Source organism: Meriones unguiculatus (genome assembly GCF_030254825.1).
Source record: "Meriones unguiculatus strain TT.TT164.6M chromosome 13 unlocalized genomic scaffold, Bangor_MerUng_6.1 Chr13_unordered_Scaffold_34, whole genome shotgun sequence".
NCBI classification, from domain to species: Eukaryota; Metazoa; Chordata; class Mammalia; order Rodentia; family Muridae; genus Meriones; species Meriones unguiculatus.
Genome location: NW_026843646.1, coordinates 15,437,256 through 15,461,099, shown reverse-complemented (window position 1 = coordinate 15,461,099; position 23,844 = coordinate 15,437,256). Strand labels below are relative to the sequence as shown.

General features: G+C 45.7%; 1 pseudogene; it reads right to left on the bottom strand.

Annotated features, from left to right (window-relative positions):
- Window positions 1–6,799: 6,799 nt before the first annotated feature.
- Window positions 6,800–23,844, bottom strand: part of LOC132650927 (grainyhead-like protein 2 homolog) — a 59,447-nt pseudogene continuing 42,402 nt past the window's right edge.

The following is a 23,844-nucleotide window of genomic DNA, read 5'->3' as shown; positions in this document are numbered from 1 at the left end:
CAGCAGCTCTGAGAAGGGGCCAAGGTCCAGCAGCACACTGGCAGGTGCAGGTGTGCTGTCTTTCTAAGCAGAAGAATGTTCCTTAGACTTGGAAAAGCAGATTGGTCCTAACAGTGTAAACCTATATCCTCAGTGGGGGAGCCACGCCTAGAATCTTCTTTTTCTGCCCCCGGGTATCTTTCATGTAGTGAGGTGTGGGCCAGCCAGGCAGTTCACCCACCCACTGTAGGTGCCGGCTAGGGAGCCTGCAGTGTCTGAGGCCACCGTGGGTCCCAACAGCACTCCCTTTCACCGTGTTATTTGAATCTAGCAAAGCTGAGTTGTTGCTTGGGCTGGTCACCTCATATACACTACTTTGAAATAAGGGTTGGAAGCAAAAACTTCTGGCTACAGGCAACCAAAGCCTCACACACAGTGGCATCAACAAGGCCCAGACACTCAAGGATGTTGGTGGCAGAGCCTGCCTAAGAGGAGTCAGGAAGGTCTCTGCTGCCTGTAGCCACTTCCTGTAGAACAAACCCGCAAAAAGTTAAACACAGCTATAAGAAATGATGCCCAGGCAATTTTTGCTGGCTGAAGGTCCCCCCACACCCATGGCGATACTCTTAACTGGCAGAAGTTCAAACTTTAATGGTGTCTCCATAGGTTGAAATTTTGTGACCTAGATTTTGTAATCTTAATTTTTCCTAGTGTCATTTCCTTACCTTTTGTAGCAAGGCTTGCAAATCCTGTGAGCCAAATGATAAAGTCTGTTTTTGGAAAGCAAAATTAACCCAAGTTGGGATGGAAACCAGAGGTGGCCTCCAGCTCTTCAGAATTCAAGAGCCAGATGCACAGGTTATGAACCCTGTGGTCCCCAGAAGGCCTGGAGAGCTCCAGACCAGCTAGACACACAGACATAACAGACCTATCTGTATGTTTCCTCCTCTTCTCCACCTCTCCCAGGAAGGCATTGGGTGTCATTTTATGCATGCATGTTTGACCAACGAACGTCACAGCATCAGGAGGGCTGAGTGTCTGAAGACATCTGTCACTCCTGTGGCCAGGCAGTGTTTGTGCTGTGTTCAGGGGCCTCTGGTGGAGGTAGAGCCTGTTTTGTTCCAAGTAAAGGAAGTCTGTGCTGTCCACAGGACTGGAGGACATTTCAGAGTGCTTGACTGTTCATACCTCGCTCAGGATGGAGAAGGGGCGGTGTGGTACTCCCCAGGGGGACTTTCTGGAAATGGATTTAATTATATATATATGTCATATTATGTGAAGTGGTCCCATTCTCAGTTGATTGTATAGCTCTTGCCTGGCATTAAAGCATGTTTATTATTTAATATCATTGTCTGGACCATGAGATTTTTTTCTTACTAAGCTGCCTCAGCTGACAGTGTGTGTCAGTGTGTCAGTGTGTGTGACAGTGTGGAAGCTTGTGTCTTCCAGGTTTGAGGGTGGAAGAGTTTGAAAGCAGTTCTGGTCCATGTGTGGCTTCCTTACTTCCTTCTCAGCTTGGCCTTCACTCCCTCCCACTTTGTGCTTCTCCAAACATGAAGCACCAAAGCAAAACTCAGAAAAACTCCTCAGTAGGATCAGGGAAGCACTCAGGAAGCAAAGCAGGCAGATCTGTAAGTTCAAGGCCAGGCTGGTCTATGTAGTGAGTTCTAGAACACCCAAGGGTACACAAAGAAATCCTGTCTCAAAAACCAACCAAACTAAAAATACAACAGCAATATAATCCTTTCCCTTCCCACTCTGTTGGAGATTTAGTGGGAGAGATAACTAAATGTTCCCCCAAAGCCATCACATCAAGCTTTTCTCGTCTTGTTCCTATCACTGGCCTTGACTACAGCCCCAAAGGCTAATGCTGTATGAACAAGAGCTACTAACTTGCTCCCTAGATTAGGAGGTACAATAGGCTCCTCACAGGCCAGCTAGACCTTTGGGGTGCAGATGTGGAGGAGACTCTTTTCCTCCTCCACAGTTAGTCTCTGTGTGTAAGCAATATCTGAAACACAACACGTGATGATGAGGTGATGATGGGAATGTGGCCAGAGCCCTGAGGAGCCTGTATACCAACAACTCAACCATTTCCCCACTTTTGTAGCATCAATATGCCTGTTGCCTAGGACTTTCTGTACTGAGTGTTAACGTCGGGTGCATAGTTCCAGACCTTCCTCGGGTGCAGAGATAGTGACCATCAGGAGCTAACTAGGGGGTAGCTTGGAACACCCAGGCCATGGGAAGGCTTAGCTCTATGAATTTCCAGGGAATATTTGATATTTTAGTATTTCTCTGTGACAAACAGTAAAAACACTCTAAGGTACAATGCAGCTGGACTTGCCAACCCCACTTAGTTAAATATTCCCTCCTATGCCCAAGATTGGGCCCATGGACATTCTAACACGGGTGGGGTTTGGGGTAGGGGGTAGGGACAGGGAAGAGACTCCACCCCTCCCTGAGGAGGAAGGGGAGACATTTTCCTTAGCGGTGTAACTTGGTGTAACAGTGATACTAAGTTGCCCATGCCCATGCTCTAAATAACTTTCTCCCCATGCTCACATAAGCAACTCTAAACTCATTGAGTCTACACACACACACACACACACACACACACACACACACACACACACACGGTGCACATGGAAATGTGGGATACATGTGAAAGGAGCCTGGTTAGGAAAAATGAAGGGATCAACAAGAGTGGAAGGGGAACAAACCAGAGTAATGAGGTATGAAAATGACCAAATCAGACATGTGTGTAAATATCTAAATTAGTATATGCTAATAAAAATCCTCACCAGTACACACCACCCCCAGGAAGACAGGCAAATGGCCAGTCAGACCTCTCGCTGAACCTCAATAGCAACATCTCATCATTTGGCTGGACTCATACTGAGTGTTTGATGGGGCTGCCAGTCAGCATAAGTGTGGCAGGCTTGGAAGTGTATGTGTGAGCTAGAGAGGCCTTGTTAGCAAAGGAGGTGGCCGGAGGGGAATACCTAACTCAGGATCAAATACCACTACAAACACTTCATGGCGAATGGGAAATGTTCTTTCCCAAGTACCACGTGATGGATACTGATGCCCAATGAACATGGGTGGTGCTCACCCTTGGTGTCTTTTCACATTTCTCTTCTCTGCCTCTGGCTCATCAGAGGCCCCCACCGTCTTTCCTCAAATTCTTGACTTCCCAGTATTAACCATGGACCCATTTAGAGTTGCTTAGGAGCACAGAGCTGAAGAACCCTTTGGAATAGATGGAATATGTCACCAGAAATCTCCCCCAGTTTGGGGAGCTTGGGGAGGGGGGAGGAGGGGATAAGCACAGTTCACTGATGTCCACAGGGAAAGGAAGACGTGATAACACTCACATCCTCCCAAACGACCCATTCAGGCAGGTATGAAGAACAATCAGACCCAAAGATGAGGAAGGACATGGGTAGCAATAAAAAAAGACCATGGCCCATTTCTAATTACATGATCTTTCCAGAACTTTCCATAATAAACACTCTCCATCCACCCCAGGCCTGTTTTTCCCTAGCACTGATCTGAGCACAAAGGACAGGGATCCCATTGGGGGTGAGGCCAGGGAAGGCTTTTTTGAGGCAAGATTTTAGTACTGTGCCTTAGAGAAGGGTGCTGTAGAAAATGCTAGCATTCTGCCTCTTGGAATGGCTGCTCCTGGAGATCATTGACGATACCAGCTGGAGCAGTGTGAATGCTGCATAATGAGGTGGCTAGCACAGGAGCCCCAGTATGGGATTTCAAGGGTCAGAGCGTGTGGAGACGGAACTGAAGTAGGAGCCGTGCGGTTTCAGCCTCTCCGTAGCGGTTGGCACAGATCTAATGAAGCAGAAATAACCACAAAGTGCCAGAGAGAAGGGAGTGGAAAGAACCCACCTGAGAGGCCAGTCAAGGGCAGCTGTGCTGGCAGCCACCCTGGAGGCCTCTTGTTGCCCTTTGGCCCTCTTCTTTTGCAAGCCTGGCGTAAGGAGGAGGGAGAGCACTGGTAGGCAAGTCTCCACCGTATGAAGGACTGAAGGGGCAGGGACAGCCAAGACCCCAGGCTGGTGACTCTTCCCCACACCAGCAGCCACTGCCCAGAAAGCAGCAGACACAGCTATTTGACTCATATTGTGAATATTTATTTTTTTTCTTCTTAAAAATGTACAAAAAATAAAATAACATATTTATAGTTTATAGATTCCCCTCTCCCATTTACAAAACTATTAAGTTACATTTACTCTTTTTTTACGTGGGAGTAGATTGTATACAAATCAGTCTCCCCTTGTTTGTCTTTCAGAAAGGGCCATTCTTAGAATTTGGCACAAACCCTCTTTTCCTGTTGCATGAAAAATAAATGTTTTAACTCATTTCATGCTTCCCAGGTTTCTGCTTTGGGACATGCCTTAGTCTTTTAGGAACTGATTTCAAGATGGCAGCCCATTGTGTATTTTTGTTGTTGTTGGTTCCAATTTCTAAACACTGAGGAAGTTTCAGTGGGGTCATAGAATGAAAACACCTGCTTCATGTGTTCCCCAACCTTTCATGGATTACAAAAAAAAAAAGTTTGGGTGCGCAGCAAAGCTCTGCTAATGCAGCAAGGGACGGATGCAGAGAAGTCCACCAACAGACACTCCTGGACCTGCCGCTGTACCCCTATTTGTGGTCCTGGCTTCATGTCCCTTGTTCTGGCTACCACAAGGACTGTAGTGACTCAGGACAAAGGCAAAGCCATCTCCAGCTGGTCCTCTGCCTCGGGGGAGATGGGCAGTTTTCCAGAAACCGGAGAGAAGAGCTGGGAGCCTGTCAGATCACTACAGATCTGTCTCCCTGGAATCCTGAGCCACCCTAAGGTCTGCCATTCATGTTTGGAGCTAACCCCAAGTGCTGTAGCATGGGAAGCGCATAGAGCATATATTTCCAACACTGAGTTTGTCTGCCTTAGATCAGAGCCCTGCTAGTACCCTAGAGGGTCCCCAAGCTGCTGGTTCAGCAAGTGATGTGGGGTGGAGCAGAGGACTAAGCAGAGCCGAGCCCAGGATACAAACCTTTGGCAACACCGAGGGATTCGGAGCCCAGTGGGCTCTCAGAAAGGTGCCCCTGCTATTCTTTGGATCCTCTTGGTCATAGCACCTACTCTCCAGCCCATTCCTCTGCAGCTTTGGGTAGCTAGGCTAGAGTCAGCCTTGGCTGCCCGGGCTCTCAGGGGAAGGTGGGGCAAGAAGGCAGGAGCTGGAGAACAGAGCCTCCAGGTAAGACATCAAAGTGCTTCATAGACAAATTTGGACCTTTCCATGGAAGCTGCCCCATTATCCAGGCTTTGGGGTGGGATGTGCCTGACTATCCCAACTAGTGCTCAGCCCACAGTGTAACAAAAAAATCCCCAAGCTACCAACCTGTCCTCTCAAAGAGAACTGAGGCCCACCATGGGGCATGCTGTTCAGGAAAGCCGTTTTCTCTTGCCCTCCCAAGGGCCAGGAGAGGAGGAAACAGCCTTAGCTCTCCAGTGTGCCTCTCAAAGCCAGTCTCAGAAGTGCCAGAAATCCCACGCTTTCCACAGCCAGGGTGGACAGCCTCACCTCTTCCCATCTTCAGAAGCCAGAGGAAGCAATGTCTGCTGGTCACAGCCCAGCCGAGCTGCTGGCTCGCTTCGAAAAGCTGCAGCTGGGTTTGCAAAGGGGCCACTTGAGATGAAGGACATGCTTGTAAACTATGAGGCACTACTGTGTCCATCCCCATGTAAGCCAAGCAGTTCTGCAGCAGGCCCCAGGGATAGGACCCCAGTGCAAACCCTTGCGGAAACTTTGCATAAGCTTCAAGGTGTCTCACTCCAGTGCTAAAGAAGGCGCTGACAGCATGATCTTTCCTGAACAGCTCAAAGGACACTCTTAGACAACAGATCACCATGAGACAAAATGTGATGGCCTCAAGGGAGAGTCATGTCTGAGGGGAGAGGGCTCCATTTGGGGAAACAAGTCCTCAGCATGGCTCAGTGGAGAGTCCATCTTGGCATTCACCAGTCACATGATACCTTAAAGGCCTCTTTCCTAGCCTCCTCTCAGATAGAGCAGAATGCTCTGAGTCTCCAGGTATGTCCCCTCCAGGGCAACGGCAGTAAACATGCCCACACACCACAGGTAAAATATATTATTGCAATATTATGTACAAATTATGTACATGGCTGTCAGTCATACTTTGTGCTCCTTATTACTGACATGGTAGCGGAATGTCTTCCTGAACAAGGCCCAGTGGCTATTTGCTGAGATTCCCTGGAGGTATTTAAGCAAAATGACCTTCCTCAGAGCAACCTGAAGGTTCCAGGCCAGAAAATGGGTGTCCTCTTTACCCCACCCATGACGACTGTGCCAAGAAGCAGCTCATCTTGTCTATCCACTCAAGAAATGTGGAGAGGTAAGAAAAAAGGCATCCCAGTTCCCCAGGCTCTTCGAGATGAATGGACTAGCTGTGTTTCCCTTGAAGGGGGAACTCTGGAGGTCTCAGGTGGAGCTATCAGTAACTTGTAGAGTCCTGGAGGGCCTGGACTCCAGGCTCTTGGGGAAAAAATGGACAATAAATAAGGGCCTGACAGGCTTAAAGAACTTAGCCGAGGGATACAGGCTTCAGCTCCAAGCAAGTAGAAGAGTTGACTGTTGGTCTGTTGGTGGGCCTTGGGCCCTGCCCCCTTCCAAGCAGTCTTGTAACAGTCACTTGAGATGGGTGAGATGGGTCTCCAGGTTGTAGGGAAGCGAGCCCACCTCTCCCAGGAAGGAGTGCACCGGAAGCTCCTGTCAAGGGGACTTGGGCCCAGCGCTCAGATCTCCATAAGTGTGATCTTGAAGCCTTCCACCATGCTCTCCATGTTGAGGATGAAGGTGTCCTCATCTGAATAGTGTTCAATGATGTTGTCATCCATGTTCACCAGGATGCTGCCAAAATTGGGTGAGATGGGGTGGGGTAAGAAACAAAGCCAGTGAACAGAGGGCTTTATGCAAGAGCAGCTTTCAAGCTACTGACTAATCACATTCTTAGGCCCCTCTGTATTTTCATTACAAACCTCAACTGCCCTTGGCTGAACACACATGTACAGTAAAAGTTACATATGACTCTACAGCAACTATAAAGGTAAGTTTTATCAGCAGCGTTTTGCAAGTAAGAAACAACTCAGTAAGGTCAATGGCTCTCCAGCCAATGAACGCCTGAGCTGGGTCTAAAGCTGGCTTTGCCTCACCCCAAGCTACTTCACCTCTTCCTGGCTGCCTACTCCATGGCGGTTTGGTTTCAAGAAAACTAACTTCCAGAGTCTATATCTGTGATTTTTTTTAATATAAATTTTGTTTTTGTCTTATATTTGAGTGTTTTGCCTGAATGCATCTCTGTGTATGGTATGTGTGCATGGTACCCTCAGAGTTCTGAAGACCAATTTAATCCCCTGGACTAGAATTGCAGGTAGTTGTGAGATGCCATGTAGGTGCTGAGAATGAAACCAGGGTCCTGTGGAAGAGCCACACACGCTCTTAACCGGTAAAGTGTCCCTCCAGCACCTCTATCTGTGACTGAGAAGTGCCTGAGCCTGTCTCACTCTTGTTAGCCAAAGAGATTTCCATTTGAGAAAGAATGACTCCCTGAATCACTTTATAGTGGTGTCATCAGGGATGCTGCCATACCTTCAGTTTGTTCTTTTACAGAATTAAAAGGCACCCACGCTTAGTGGGCTGATGTTGGGATAAAAGCCTTATGCATAGGCCTTCACAGGCCCAGTGCTGAAAGGCAGTGCTATCAGCAGTGTGTTTGTCCACACTGAAGCTCTCTAGCCAGCAAGACTTGAGGCTTCACTCAAAGTGGTATCCCCAGCCTACTGCACTGATCTTGGAAAGAACTGCAGCACACATTCACTGAGTGTCTAACAGGAGTTCAAGTTTGATGCTCAGTCAGCCAAAGACTCCAAAATCAGAAAGCCTGAGAACCCAGGTCACATTTTCTTTATGAAAAGGGTCCAGAAGAGTTTTATGGTACCTACTCCCAAAGAGGAAGCCTTAGAAAGGTCTTAAGAGGGGCAGAGGAGAGGGAAGCACTTGCTCCTTGAGGCCATTGAAGCGGCCCACCTCCCTGCAGGCATTGACTATGCTTTCTGTTTACTGAAAGTGAGACCTGGGGCAAATACTTAAGCAGGCCCTGGGCTTCATTCCTCCTCAGTGAGCCTGTGAGGAGGAAATGGATCAGGGAACCCAGAGGCTCCTCACCACCCAACCAGGAAGGACTAACTGTTCACTGTTCCTTACCATGTGGGCGAGCAGCCTGACGCCCATTTGAGATTTCATTAATGATTACCTTGAAATAATTTCCTTTAGCCTCAGCTAATTTTTGTCCGTACTGTGTCACTCAGAAGCCAATGTGAAGAGCTACATGTAGTTCTGCAACGTCATTTTCCCTGATGTCCTACCACCTCTAGACCACTCCCGCCCTTGTGAGGCTGTCAGTAGATGAAAGCACCTCGGGTGACATGTTAGAAATGCACCGTGGGTCTCCCTGCCTGAACTGCTAGCATCGTGGGCCACGGATGTGACAACAGGTAAAGCTATATTAAAAATGTACCTTGCAGACAGGGCAGCTAGCTGAGTTAGCTTTTTTCTTACCCCTTTTTGCTCTTCTTATAAAGCTTTGTGATTTTCTCCACTGGCAGCCCTTACTTCTCAGACAGCTGAAACATGAATAACAGGAAAGTGGTCAGCAGAGAGCAGGGACACACTGGGAAGCACAACATTCCAGCTCAGACCTCACATCTGAGCACAGCACAGTCCCCTAATGAGACACGTCAGGAAATCTCATGATGAACACTTTCCCTGCACTAACTGCTGAGACCATTCAGCCCAAGCCACTGGCTTTATAGATTAGCAAAATGAGGCGTAGAGAAGTGAATGGAGCCCCAATCCACGTTAGCAGCCACAGAGTCACAGCTCACTAACTATGGCCCTGACTAGTTTCACCAAGTCATTATTTCCTCTGCCCTTAGAAGGAAGAGAAATGCAGCTCATGCTTCGCAGTGTGTCAGAGCCCATGTCTAGTGCCATCCCAATTTTGATTCTCCCTTTGGATAGATCTTAAATCAGTCAGCAAAACAATCTTGATAAAAGTGGCATTTCTGATCCCTTGGAAAAAAAAAAACATCTACTCACAATGTTGGATTAAATAGGTAGCCATGCATCAAAACACATTTCAACTGAGCCACTTGCAGTGGCTCACCCCTGTGAGCCCAGCCCTGAGGTCAGCATGAGCGATGGAATGCTCTCCAGACCAACCTCAAGAGGTAGTGAGAGAAAAAGTTCAGGTGGATAAAAGATTTATATATGAAAGATGAGACCACTGAGACCATGAAAGCACAGGAAAAGATAAACATGAGTTCATTCTTCAGATAGCCATCATCCTAAGTACAGTTTTTCTGGGAGACATGACACCTGCAAAACAGGCCTGAATAGTAATAACTGTGGAATTCTGAAATATCAGTAGCTCAAACATACCACAAAGAAAAATAATGTACTGGGAAGCATTTTAAAATACAAACAATATATACAGAGCAAACTGCTTTGTTAAAAAGAACTCGATGGGGAACAGGGCAGAGAAGAAAGAAAAAAACAGAAAAATTATATACAAGAAGAATATAATCAGGCAATAAGCATATGAAAACTGCACTGAACTTTTATTTAAAAATTTCAAATGAAAATAATGATAGGATAGTACTTTTAATTTAACTATCAAAAATGCAAATGAGCCAGGTGCCATGACACACCCCTATAATCCCAGCACTCTGGAAGGCAGAGGCAGGTGGATCTGTGAGTTGGAGGCCAGCCTGGTCTACAAAGTGAGTCCAGGACAGAAATCCTGTCTTGGAAAACCAAGCAGGGTGGGGGGGGGGGGGAAGAAGGGGAATGAGAGATCCAGCAGGTTTAAACATTTTCTGCTTTTGGTTTACAGCTCTGATGGATCTGATGCCCTCTTTTGGCCTCCATATGTACCTGCATACACGGCAGACAAATGACACATTAAAAATAAATCTAAAAAATCTAAAACAAAACAAAACTGAAGTCATAATCTAATGTTGGTCAGAGCATGAGGAAACAGCAGTGTTCAGATTCTATATAAGGAATAGTGACCCCTCAGCCTCCTGGAAAAGAAGTTTGACAGAAGCATAGTTTTTAAAAGTGAATATGAGCCATTGACATCATGTCTAGTAATCGGACATACAGAAATACTCTCATGCTCAAACATGTTTGGAACATACCTGTTCATAACAGAGGAAAGTCATAACAAATATGCATTAAATATCTTGACATTTTCTTCACTTACACTTTAAAAATTGCTAGCATATTAGAGGGGAAAATAAGTGAAAATTTGTCAATATAATATAATCTTGTCTGAATTTTTCACGTTTACATATATTTAAATGTATATAAAATATGTAAATGACATAGCAATCTATTAATGATAGCTACATTGATAAATGGTCAGATTCAAGCTCCCTTTTACTTTGTATAATTCCACAGTGCTTATTTTTATGATTGTGTCATTTTTGTAAGTACAAAGTGGCAAGATGTATTCGAGAAAGATCTACTCCAAATATGTGCCATGCCCTCGCTAGTGGCTCACAGGTAAGGTTGGGACCCAGACTTAGGAAGTGCAGCACAGGCTAGAAAAGGGCTGCAGAACCCTAGGGGAGAGCTGAGATCCTGAGAAAAGTTTGTTCCAGAGAACCCTAGGTTCCTGCCTTTCCATCCCTACCACAGGGCAGAAAGACCTCTTCACCATATGTACACTCAGAAGCAAGACAGAGAGGCAGGGTGATAAAGACAGACTAGACAAGTATCCTCTTGCCTGCGTGGGGCACATCACTGGTGGTCCTGATGAGGTTTCCCCACAGCCACAATAAGGCCCAATGAACAAAAGTTAACAAAACAAAACAAAACAACACACTTGTTGGCCAGTGGGATGGCTCAGTGGGTAAAGGCCCTCACCACCAAGGCTGGCCAGGTGAGTTCAACTCCAGAAACACAAGGTGGAAGGCAAGAACCTTGACACTTGCAAGTTGTTTACTGACTTCCAAATGAATGTGCAAATAAATAGAAAAGGCAACATTTCTCACAAGAGCCTGGAGGCAGCAAAGAAAACAGGCCTTGTGTTAGAAGGGCCTGTTTGCAGAAAATGTAAACAAACAAATAGGCAGATAAAATGAGAAGCAGATGAGTAGCAGCTGGAGAGGCAAAAGCTAAGGGAAATGAATGGACACAGGAAGTCTCAAAAACACACACGCATGGTGGAAGACTTAATTCAGAATTGGAGAAATTTAGCAGATAAATTACAATGACACGGTTGATCTAGTTTATAAAATAGTAAATGCATATACACATACATACTGAATTTCCCAAAGATACTCTGTCATATAATGTGTAACAAAGACAATTGAACCATAATTCAATAAAATGAGAAATAAAAAGTTGAGAAGTTAATAAAAAATGTTAAGCCTCTCAGGAATACTTTACATTGCCTCTACTCTCTTCTCTCTTCCTCCCATTGAGGCCCCTACACTATTTGGCAAGCCCCTTGGTGTCCTATTTGCATATGCAAATAAAAGGAAGCCACTTCCATTTTAGACAGATTGATAAGAGTGCTTTCCTAGTATACACAAGGCTAGGTTTGAGCCCCAAGACCACATAAACTGGGTGTGAAGGGTATCTGTACAATCTCAGCACTGCAGGTGGAGCATATGTTCAAGGTCAACCTCCCCTGCATAGCAAGTTTTGAAGGCAGCCTGGGACACATGAGACCCAGAAAGAGATGGAAGAAGGGAGAGGGAGGAGGGAGAGAGAGAGGAACCCAGTATGGTGAACTAGCTCTGTCTTTTGAGCTCTGAACTGAATTCAGTTCTTGCTGAAATGGCAAGGCTCTCAAGAGTGACCTCACTTCCTTACTCATTCCCTGGGGATCTAGAACCACTCAGTGAACAGAACTAGTTCTCAGAAACTCCTTGAGAGCAGCCTGCTTCCACATTATTTCCTGATTACTTCCTCAGCATAGCTGGCCAGAGCCACAGCAAGACGATGCACAGAACTCGGATAGGACAACATACATACACCCATACTTAAATTAGCCTCAAACCAGAACCTTTCTATGCCTTTCCCACACAGCAACTAGCTTGTTTTTTGGTGGTGGGGATCACGGATATTTTGTGGTGCATTAGCATTCGGCCTGCAGGGTGGAAAGCTGGCTCAGCGGCCAAGAGCACTTGTTCTTCTTGCAAAGGACTCGGGTTCTATTTCCACAAGGATGTTCACTACTTCCTCATCAGTAGGGACAGATGTGCACAGACATACACACAAAATAATGAATCTTTAAAAATTTCCGTATGCATTTCACAGTATGGGCTGCACTCACCCACCCCACTGGGTGCTACTCATCTTATCCCTACATCATATCTGATGCACTATCCTACATCACAGACACTTTCTACCATCTTGGTGACTGCCTTTCATAATGCCATTTCTTTTCTTTGTAATTCTGTTTTATTTTAGATACTTAAAAGCACTCTCAAAGAGTCAATGGATTTGAAATTGCAAAAGGCACCCATGGCACAAAAAAGTAGGAAGCCCTGGATAGCATTCCTTTCTGTGCATAGTGCTTGCTGCATGTGTACATGTGCTGGGGGTAGGGGGAGGGGGAGGGGGAGGATGGAGTCCCCAGTATTTTCACCTAATTATTCTCACTCAGTTGCCTTCTAAGATTTGGCTTTGGTTAGTGTCACTTGCAATTTCTTTTTAATTTTCAAGTGAAAAAGTTTGCTTACTCAACAGCAGTAGTCTCATGTCTGTTCATTTGCCCTTTTCTAAAAGAAAAAGGAATCCATTCCTGGCTCCTCTTTTCAGTAATTAGGCTCTCCACTCTCCAAAGCATGTACTCGGCAAAGGGCTGATCAATCAACTGTCTATCCCGCCTCTTTCCCGGATGCTTATTATCGATTCTTGCTTTCCCTTTACTCTTTGTGTGACTGGCATTGTTTATTCTTCTTTTATGTAAACATATGGACATCTGCCTACCTAGACTTGAGTTGATGGAGAGCTTAGGGTGGTGCCACCATTTGGGGTAGAGCTAGGTAAAAGAGGCACCTATGTCTTCCAGCCTCATTTTCCCTATCTGTAAAATGGTGATGATGCTATTTCCATGCCATGTTCATAGGAGTATGACAATAATTAAAAGGAGCCTGTAGCACTCAGCATGGTGGGACATACTCTGCGAATAGCAAACATTTGCAACAAACATTGTGCCCAAGGCCTGAGGATATGCAACTGACAGCAAGAGACAAACCCCTCGGGACTGCATATTCTACTGGAGAAAAGAAGGAAGGAACACCCAACCAATATTAGGTATGCCAGGGGGTCTGGCTTCTTTCCTCTTGCAGTAGCAAAACATTCTGACCATCAGCAACTTGAGGACAAAGTTTATTTCCTCTTATACCTCAAATACCAGTCTGTTACTGAGAAGCTAAAAAACTCAAGCAGGAAGTAAAGCAGAAAGGCAGAAAGGAAAGCTGCTTACTGGTTTTCTGACTGGCTCTTGCTCAGCCGTCTAGAGACAGTGATGACTCAGCAGGCTGGGTCTTCCCATATCATTCATCAGTCAAGACAATTTTTCACAGAAATGGCCAAAAGCCAGTCTGTCTCAGGCAATTCTTCAACTGAGGGTCCCTTGTCCTAGGTGACTCTAGGTCATGTCAAGTTGACAATAAAAACTGATCAAGACACCAGGTTGAAATAAAATAAAGCAGGTGGAGGCACACAGAGAAGAGGTGTTATTTATGTGAGTGGTCTGACAGGCCCCACGAGCTGGGGGTGAGCAGCCCCAACATCGTGATATGAAAGAAGAGCATCCTGTCAGAGGGGACAGCATGTGCAAGAGCCCTGAGGTCTGAGTGGCTTCACTGACCTCCAGAACAAGCTCCCAGGTTCCATGGTCAAAGTTCACTCTTCGTAAGGTTACTGTGTGGTGGTTTCAGGAACGGCCCCCCTAGACTAGTGTGTGTGAATGCTTGGCCCACAGGAAGTAGCACAGTTAGGAGGTATGATCTTTTGCTTGCTGCTGTGTATGCTTGTGGTAAGAGCCAGGCAAGCTCTGAAACAGTCTCAAGAAATAGCAAGCCCACACACATCAGTGGTTAAGTGGTTAAAGTGCCTGCCACACAGCATGGGGACCTGAGTCTGGATGTCCAAACTGCACGTTTAGCCAGATGCTGCAGTGCACACCTGTGATGGCCGAGCTCCCATGGACTTGCAGCAGGTGCTACAGCAGAGACTGAGCCTGTCTCAATCAGGGGGAAGCTGAAGTGACCTCAGTGTTGTCCTCTGACCTCCACACATGACACAGCCCATGCTCACTGATGAAAATACATGTGCACACACATACACACAAACACCAGTTTTTTTAAAGTGAGCATACCACCTTCTAGCTAACCGAGCTACTGCACCCATCGTGTGGCCTGGCTCACAGGCTGTAGGACATCCATGTGGGCTACAGAAAGTCACCACCTCGGAACTGTTCATGAATCTGTCTGATATGGTACCTTCTGATTCAAATACCAGTTCACACCTGAAGGAAGGGTGGGAACACAGTTGTATTTTTTTTAGGTGACAGAGTCACATTTCATCACTGTCAATAATTATTTTCTTTTTTTAAAAAGTAAAAGACTACTTTAAAAACAAAACCAGAAAAAACGAGGGCACGTATGACATGAAAGAAGAAAAGAGACTGAAGGAGGTTGCCAGAGGTTGGGGACAAGAGGTGGGAAGACTGAGGGAGGAGAGTGTACTAAAACTCACTTCGTTCAAAAATGTTTTAATCTAATGTCTTGTATGCTAATGACAAAACTGCAATAAAATAAGTAAGAGGGAACATATATCCAAGTAACAGAGTCATGGCTGAAGACAGGAATACTGACCACTCCACTGTACTCTTGACACGTTTACATATGTGGATTCATTTCACACAAGCACATATCACCCATATTTATGCCACTAACAATACGGACATCTATACAGTCTGCCCTCGATAACTGCAGGCATCACCCACAGGGTTAAGTGACTAAAGATCAAAAGTATTTTATAAAAGTTGTGCTTGTGCTGAATATGTATAGACATTTTTTGCCATTACTTCTTAAACAATGCTATTTACATAGCTTTTACATTCATCAGGTAGTGTAACTAGGGATGGTTTAAAGCAGATGGAGGATTGCCGAAGTTGCATAGGAATATGCTATTTTATATAAAACACATGGACTTGAGTACTCATGAAGTTTAGTATTATGGAAAGTTGTGAAACAAATTCTAGATATGGAGAGATGATGTATAAATTTATGTATTAATTTTATGCATACATATTACAATATATAGGAATACACATACATTACACATGCATATTATATACCCATGTACATATTTATTATAACATACAAACATGTACTGGTAAATGTGAGTATAATAAAATATCCTGGTTCTCGGCGGATCCACATTCCGGTCAGTGTTTTCCTACCTCACACAGAGACACAAATCAACTCAGGATAGAATTACATTAGCTGGAGAAATGGCTCAGTGGTTAAGAGCACTGCCTGTTCTTCCAGAGGACCTGAGTTCAATTCCCAACACCCACATGGCAGTTTACAACTGACTGTAATCCAGCTCCAAGTGACTTGACACACTTACACAGACATATATGCAGGCAAAACACCAATTCACATAAAACAAATAAATCATTTTTAAAAAGAGAACTACATCAGTAAGCTCTAGTGTTCTTCAAAAGACACCATCTCCATCACACGCTGATGGTCCCCTTCGACAGAGCCTGTGGTCTTGACACCCCTAAGGTCAATGAACTTGGTTTGTAGATCACTACCAGCCCACTTGTGGACCCTGAAAAGGCTCTTCTTGACCACCTTTCCCACTTGTAACACTCCAGAAGCAAGCAGGTAGTTTGTGTTAAACGTTAAGGAAACTTTTTGTTCCAGAGTTGAAAGGAAGATGAAGCCAGAATTGCCTGAAAACTATGACTAAAGCCATGGAGGGAACCTGAAGTTTCCAAGGCTTGCAGCTCTCTCTACCCATTCCCCTGCCTCACCCCCATTTACCATCTACCAAAACAACACAGGAGTTGAAGGGAGGCTGAAAAGTTAGAAAAGTTGCTGTTGAGTAGGTGAAGTGACCTTTTGTTCCACAGTGGTCCAGTATGAACACATCTTCAGGGTACTTATGAAAGTAGACAGAGGTTACAGAAGGAAAAAAAGACATCAAGGACCAAAGCAGGATCCCAGAATAGCACAGCAGTTCAAACCTGTTCTAGATCTGTGGCATCCATCCCTCAGGCTGTTCTAGGAGTTGGTTAAATATGGATTCCTACAAGGCCTCATGGTATATGCTTACAGTCCCATAATCCCTGTGCTCAGAAAGGTGAGGCAAGAATCCAGGTCAGCCTGAATCTTCAGCAACATTGCCTCTTCAGCAGGAAGGACTAAGAATGTGCATTGAAATAACCTCTAGATACTCCTATAAACACTTATTTTATCTGCTCTTAAAAACCAGACTAAGGTATGGAAGTGGACAATGATGTTCAGAGAAATCTGACTATTTTACATTATTTTGTAGACCATTTATCCATCCTTCAGCAATTTCAAGGTCATTAAAAAAAATCTTGGTTCATCCCTTCTAGGCCTTTTGCAGTATCTGTTCTTTCTAATCAGTTTAAAATTCAGAGCCCATGATGGTGGTGACACAGCCTTTAGTCCTGGCACTACCGGGGCAGAAGCAGGTGGATCTCTGAATTATATAGGCCAGCCTTGCTTATACAGTCAGTGAATTGCAGGTCAGCTGGGGCTACACAGTAAGACCCTGTCTCAAAACAAAACAAACAACAACAAAAATCATAGTTCATTAGAAGTTCCATAGTCTTTCTTGCATTTGCTTCTGGATTTGTTTCTGCTCTGAGTAGAATAGAAATCAATAGTCCCCACAAGTCACGACAAACAAAAAGCTGCCAAGCCTCCTCCTGCGCTTTCTGGAGAGTGACAGTGCTGCTCTGCTCAGAATGACCAGGGTCATGAAATGCCAGAGTGGGAGCAGTATGAAACCCACCGTGGCCACATTCTTCTAATTTTTTTCTGATTACTACTCAGAACTGTAGATAGACACTCACAATACATTCACAATATCACACAGCTGTTCTCTCAAGTTCCAAAACTTTCTCATCACTTCCACAGGAAATGCACTAGTGTAGATCTTCCTTCTGCTCCCCAACCCATGGCAAACTTGCCTGCTTTCTCTCTCCCAGAAGTCATTGATTCTGGACATTACTGATAAATTGAATCGTGTAATAGAGGACATTTTGTGTCTTCCTGCCAGTTTTACTCTGTATATACTCCTAAAGAATTGGAAACAGATGTCCAAACAGAAAGTAGCCCGTGAGCATTCACAGCAGGGCATTCTCAGGAGCACCCCAAGAAGGAAAAGCACATGGACCTGTTAGCTGAATGAATGAAAAAAAAAATGAAGTATGTTGTGTTCATACAGTGAATGATTACTCTGCCAGTAAAGAGAAGGAAGCGCTGGTTTGTAGCATGTTCTAGCATGGACACACACCAGGGAAAAGTACAAATGAAAGTGATCTCAGGCCACTGCGTTGTGTGGTCTACACATAGGAACTTCCTCACGTACTGCAGTGTTCAGCCATAAGCCCAAATATCCCATCCGATGCATTTCTCAGACCAGCAGCCCCCAGGAGAGGTGAGAGGCAGCGCTGGTCCCCATCACTGTCACAGCCTATCCCCTACTGCACAGCTGTCTCTGAAACTGCTCATACTGAGGCACAGTCAAAGCTGGGTGAACAGCGTGTGAATAAAACACAGCTTTCCCTAGGTCGTGCTGCTAACCCTGGCCTAGGGCAGTGGAGAGAAGGGGAGAATCATCTCAAACCACTGCAGTTCTGCAGCAGATCTTTCCCCATAACCAACATGTCCTCTCTCCACTTTGGAATACGCTAGCCAAGCCAACAAGGCACCATGGAGCCACCTAAGTTCTGCCCAGGTGGCAGGGCAGGGACTCTGGAGGCTGAGGGGGCTGTGGCTTACCGCTTCCATCAGGCCCTTCACTGTGGGCGATCTCAGCATCAGGGCGTCGAACACGTCATCACTCTCCTTCCGCACGTACAAAAGCACTGCAAGAGAAGGGGACAGCCAGCGTGACTCCTGTCACATGGGAGTCTCAAGCTGACACCACCTGCTCTGCCAACAGGCCAATGACTACTGGGATGTACCAGCTCTGACACCTAGATCCACACTTTAGTTTCTCAAGAAAGGCACACAGTCTCCTCATGACTACTGTTCCCTGTGCTCATTCAGTGAATACCACTGAAGGCTCCTGGGTGCCATAGGCTGTATATACCAAGAGCTGAGGTTGAGGCAGAGAGCTAATAGACCCCATTCTCTGTCTTTAGGGAGTTTATGGTCCATTAGGAGAGACAGGCAGGTACCAGATGACCTAGACACCATTGTGAGAGTCATAAAGAAAGAGCCAAAAAGAGGATGCTTTCCAGACAGCTCCTACCATGGTGAGGTGAGGGAGAAGGCTAAGATACTCAAGTATCTCTGAGTTGTGAAGAGCATAGAAGCACCAAATCTAGAAAGGAATGACACCAGGAGAAGAGCAGGTCAGGCAGACATTCTCCTGCACAGGCTTGGAAGGGTACCAGGGTAGCACCTAGGACAGTCCAGGAAGAACTTAGGATGCAGAGAATCACAGATTTGGGTGCAAGTCCAGCTCAGCCCCTGCTGTGACCCTAATGACTTAATCTTTCCCTGTCTGGATAATCTGTGAAGTAGGACACTAGCATCCAGCACATAGGTGCCTGCTGCCAGTTCTGGGAAATAAGGTCCTTGTGGTAGGCTTCATCTAGGCCCAGCACACAGAGAGGCTCAGTCTTCAACCTACAGAAGCAACCAGGAAGTAGGTGTGGTCCCTGTGCCCTCCAGCGAGGGCATAGCTTTTCCTTTCACTTCTCTGTAAGAGCTCTGAACTGGGGAGTGTGCAGGCTAAGATGGGCAGGCACTGCCGATCTCAGCAATGTAAATGGACCTCGGGAGGCTAAGATGCACCTGTGGGGTCCCACAAACATGGTCACCCTTGCTTCTGCTTCCCCTGACCACTGAGTCCTCCTCCTGTGCCCACCACTCCAGCAATCATGCTGAAAGGTCAGCTCCCAGAAAACAAAAACAAACAAAACAAACAAACAAACAAACAAACAAACAAAAAACTGGCCACTGTCATTCAGGTGCAGTCCAGCATCCCAGAGGGCTACTCTTTTTATCCTCTGGCAGCAGCGTAACTTCTCACCCAAGGGAAGAAAAAGCTGAAACCCCTCATCTGTCCACACTAGGGAAAACTGCCCCAGGCAAAAACAATAACAGCAAAACACTGGTGAGCCTACATCTCAACTATCATCTTAAATCCACCTAGCTACCATCACCATCAGCAGAAAAACAAAGGCAGGACTGGGAAATGAAATCAGCCAAATCCAAACTCCATGTCTCCCCTCCCCCTCCATCCCAAAGGCTTTCTTAAAGCTGTGCATATAAAGGCCACATTGACAGGGGTTCTGCCCAAACTCCCTTCTGTGGCCTGTGAATGTTCAGGTAGATTGTGGTGACTGTGGTAACGGGAGGAGAGGCAGAGGAAGGAGAGAGGCAGACTTGGGCACTGGTACCTTCTTTATCAAACATCAAAACAGAAGTGCCGAGTAAATATGCAGACTGACTGCATTTCCTACAAGTTTACAACTTTAGTCCCTTGAAGCAATCCTGCATCACTTCCATGTCAGTTAAGCTGCCTAGAACCCAAAGGCTATCAGAAAAGGAGGCAATGTGAACAGTGTGAGAAAAATACTTAGAATGCGGACCCTGGCTACATCCAGATAAGGAAGAGTAAACCCAAGAGGAAGACATACTGGCAGCTATTACTTGATGGAAATTCTGTAACTTCTTGAAGCTCTCAACAACAGAAAGAGAGGGAAAGAGCAACTTCCATCAGGATGACCCTAGAGAGCTTACATTCTATTAAAATTAGCACTACTAATAAATAGCCTCAGCTTAAACCATTGCTTTTCCTGTTGCTCAGGGGTGGCTGGTAAGAACTCAGGTGCTTCATTTTGTTCTGTTTTGTTGAGCAGGTGGGGCAGTCTCAGCCTTCCCCTGTCAGGCTTGCTGACAGCTAGCCTAGAGGCCATACTGGGCTCCAGACCGTTAGAGGGCTTGCCCACAGAGCCAGTTTTCATTAGATTTATTCTGGGGTGTACCAATGGCAACAATCCTGCCAACCACAACAGGAACCAGCACTGAACATCCCAGACATCACACAGCCAAAGGCAGGCAGCCTCTTGTGGAGCCCCAAAATGACTCTGACCCAGTTACCCTGACAAGTGGCTGCAAAGGAAAAACAACCTGTAACGATGGCTTTGCTGTTAACTGTCACCATTCTTCTTGAGCGACTTCTGACAAGTAGGAGCTGCCACTAACCCTCAATACCCGAGCCAAGCACCTGCTCAGAGCAAGGGGCCCAGTGATGTCTCCATCCTTCTCCAAAGAGAAGCTCTTGGAGGTAGCGGGGAGGTGGTTCTTACCGCTGGTAGGTTACAGCGCCCTCTGTGTCTGAATTCAAAGTTTCAGAAGCCATACCTTAACTTTTACTTATAGGCCAATACAATTTGTAGTGGCAATTTTGGTGGCAGTTTCACAAGCTTTGAAAAATAGTTTATTGGACCAGCTACCAGGCTGTAAATATAATTCCACACACCAGTGTGACTCCTGGTTTCCCTATGACTCTGCCCTATTCCTAAGTAAAGTCAGGGAGGAAAAGACACCAAGGAATGGAGGTGAAAACAAGTGATGGTGAACTGGGAGCCACCATCTCATATGGGCGTGCCCAACCTGTTGTTGTTAATTGTTTCATCTATTGAATATCTCTGAATCACTGGTTCATGAGACGCACTCACAGAGCCAATGTCCTCTGAACTATGTATTTCCCTGCTGGAGGAGTTGGGAGCCACATAACCGTTCCTCCAAGGCCTGTAATGGAAAAGCCTGTAACCTCCCATATGAGGGAAACCCCACCAGGATTGGGAATGGTTCAGTCTCAGGGAGTGAGTTCTTGACAAGACACTCCCTAACCTTCACACCAGTGGCACACAGGAAGGAGAGATACCTCGCTTTACGTTTTCTTCTTTAATCTGCTTAGACGGTGTCGGACCAAACTCCTCTTCCATGGGCCTGAACATCCGTTTAACAAGGACGCTGCTGCTGGAGAAGACAGGCAGAAATGGTTAAATACATCAGAGGGTACTGACCTGTCCTCCCCTGCAGGCTCTACACCACCATCCCCACTGAGGGAGAAAGATGGAGCCACAAAAGGGAGGTTGCTGAGCCTGCCTCTCCTTTTCTGTTCAGAAGGTCAGGGCCACGGAAAAGCTGATGGCACCCAAGTTGCAGCAGCCTCTCACATCCACGGTGAGCTCCCGACAGGAGACAACACAGGCCACTTCAACAGACCTCTCTTGAAGACTGTCCTGGCTTCCTACAGTTCTCCCTTTCCTGGTTGCCACAGTGAAGGTTCAACCCACTCCACTGAGACCAGAACATTCTCTCTGGAGTCAGTTCTGCGTTTGCTTTCAAAGTTCTTATGCTTTTCAGACAGACTAAGGGAATTAGAAGAGAAATCAGAAAAGTGGAGATTTTCAATTCTTTAGTCTCAGGCGTAGATGCAGACTTGTAGAAAATGATCATTTCTCTGGAGACTAGCCCATGAGGCAGTGTCTAGCAATCACTTAGCAGAATGGTTAGGACAGGACTTCAGCAGTCAGACCACCTCGATGGATTTTAAATCCCTGCTTTGTAGTTTATTACTGTACAAATTTGGCATGTTGCTCAACTTCCCTGCTCCTCAGTCTCCTAAAAGGAGGCTGTTGACTTAGAAATGATAATATTTGAGGAACTAGAAGTATTAATTACACCAAATTGATCAGTATACACTATTTACACTGTCAAGTGATCGTACCACACCAGATAAATAAGTACAAATATTATGTGCAAATAAAAATTAATTACTTTAATACAATTTAAAAGGAGGCTGGGGAGGCGGTTCAGCAATAAAGGCTGTACACTGCTCTTGCAGAGGACCAGAGTTAGGTTCCTAGCACCATGGCAGGGGCCTAAGCTTTCTGTCCTCCAGCTCCGAGGGATCCAATGCATCTGACCTCCACTAACACCTGCACATGTGTGTACATACCCACATGCAATGCACACATGGTTTAAAAAATAATAAAAATGCTAAATTTAAAGGAGGCTCTCTACAGGAGGCTCCCAGGAGAATTCCATGAGTGTCGGGGACTGAGGGGAAGCACCACCAAACTGCTAGATGAAGACAATGAAGATGCCGATGATCACAGGCTGAGGGCAAGAACAGAGAAGACTAGATTTTCCACCCAGAGCAAACAGCTCACTACCTCCTGGTCTCACATAGGAGATGGACACAGTAATTAACCCCAGTCCTGCGGGTAACACAAAACTGTGACTCCTGCCTGAGTGAGCTTCCTGCCACCAGAGAGCCATTCAACACTTCTCAAGTCAGGTTGGTAGGGACCCAGCTTATAAAAGCACATGCACACTACCTGGGACAGTCTGAAAACATTCCTATCCATGTTGGAAGCGTATATCACTAAAACCAATGGTACTTAATTTACCTCCAAAGGGAGCATCAGCCAACTGAGTTTCTTAACACACATCTCCGCCTTGCTCACTTACGTCCCGAGCACTCTGAGGCAGCTGGATAAGAACAATCTTAGCCCTTGTGTCCACAATGACAGAATGCTCAAATGTGTTATCAGCCTTCCACACTGTGATCCAGCTAATAGGAAAAAAGGCTATTCATATGTGCCACCTTCAAGGGAACCATCTCATGAAAGAGCTACCCAAGAAGCATCTGAGATGCTTTTGAGGATAGCCTATCAAGAGCCATCTTATTTTATTTCCTCTATGTCAAACAGTAGAAACAGCTAAGGAAAAAACTATGACTCAGGTCTCACCTGAAGGCAGTAAAGAACTTTTAGGACACTGCTGCCTCTGCCTTGCCCTTGCTGCTTTGTCATAAAAGCAGGCATGATACTGTCTCCTCTTGGAACTGACCAAGAACTTAGAACTGTAATAGTAGTGACCATGAACTAGTGACCATGAACTTAGAACTAGAAGATTAAAAAAAAATCCATACACATAGCAGCCAGGCACCATTAGGTTAATAACTGGTAAATTGCCTGAAATGTTATCAGATACCTTCTCGTGCTGTGTGAGTCAAGCTGCTTCACAAAGCAAGATTCATTTATATTTTTCCAGTTCAGTTGACTTTTGAGAACAACTTAATCCAAGCCACAGCAGGCTTTGTCATTAAAATAGTATCTCAGATAAACCACATTTCTCTTGGGAGGCCAAACACTTTCAAATCTATAAACCCAGTAGGAGTCAGTAAGTTTTCTATGTTATGAATCCAGTAGTTTCATTTATTTTTCAAAGCAAAACCAAACAAGGCAGCTATGACTTGCCTGCATTCTAATGAGAAGAATGCAGGCTGAAGGCCTTCTTGTGCCCAGCTCAGTGACACTATATAATCATTTGCAAAGGATCAGAGAGCAACAGAGCAGAGCTTTCCCTGACATCATCTCCATCACGAGGCCATCAGTTAGAAAAACCCAGGGCCAGCAGCACACTCAGCCATAGGCTTGTGGGGTTAATCACAA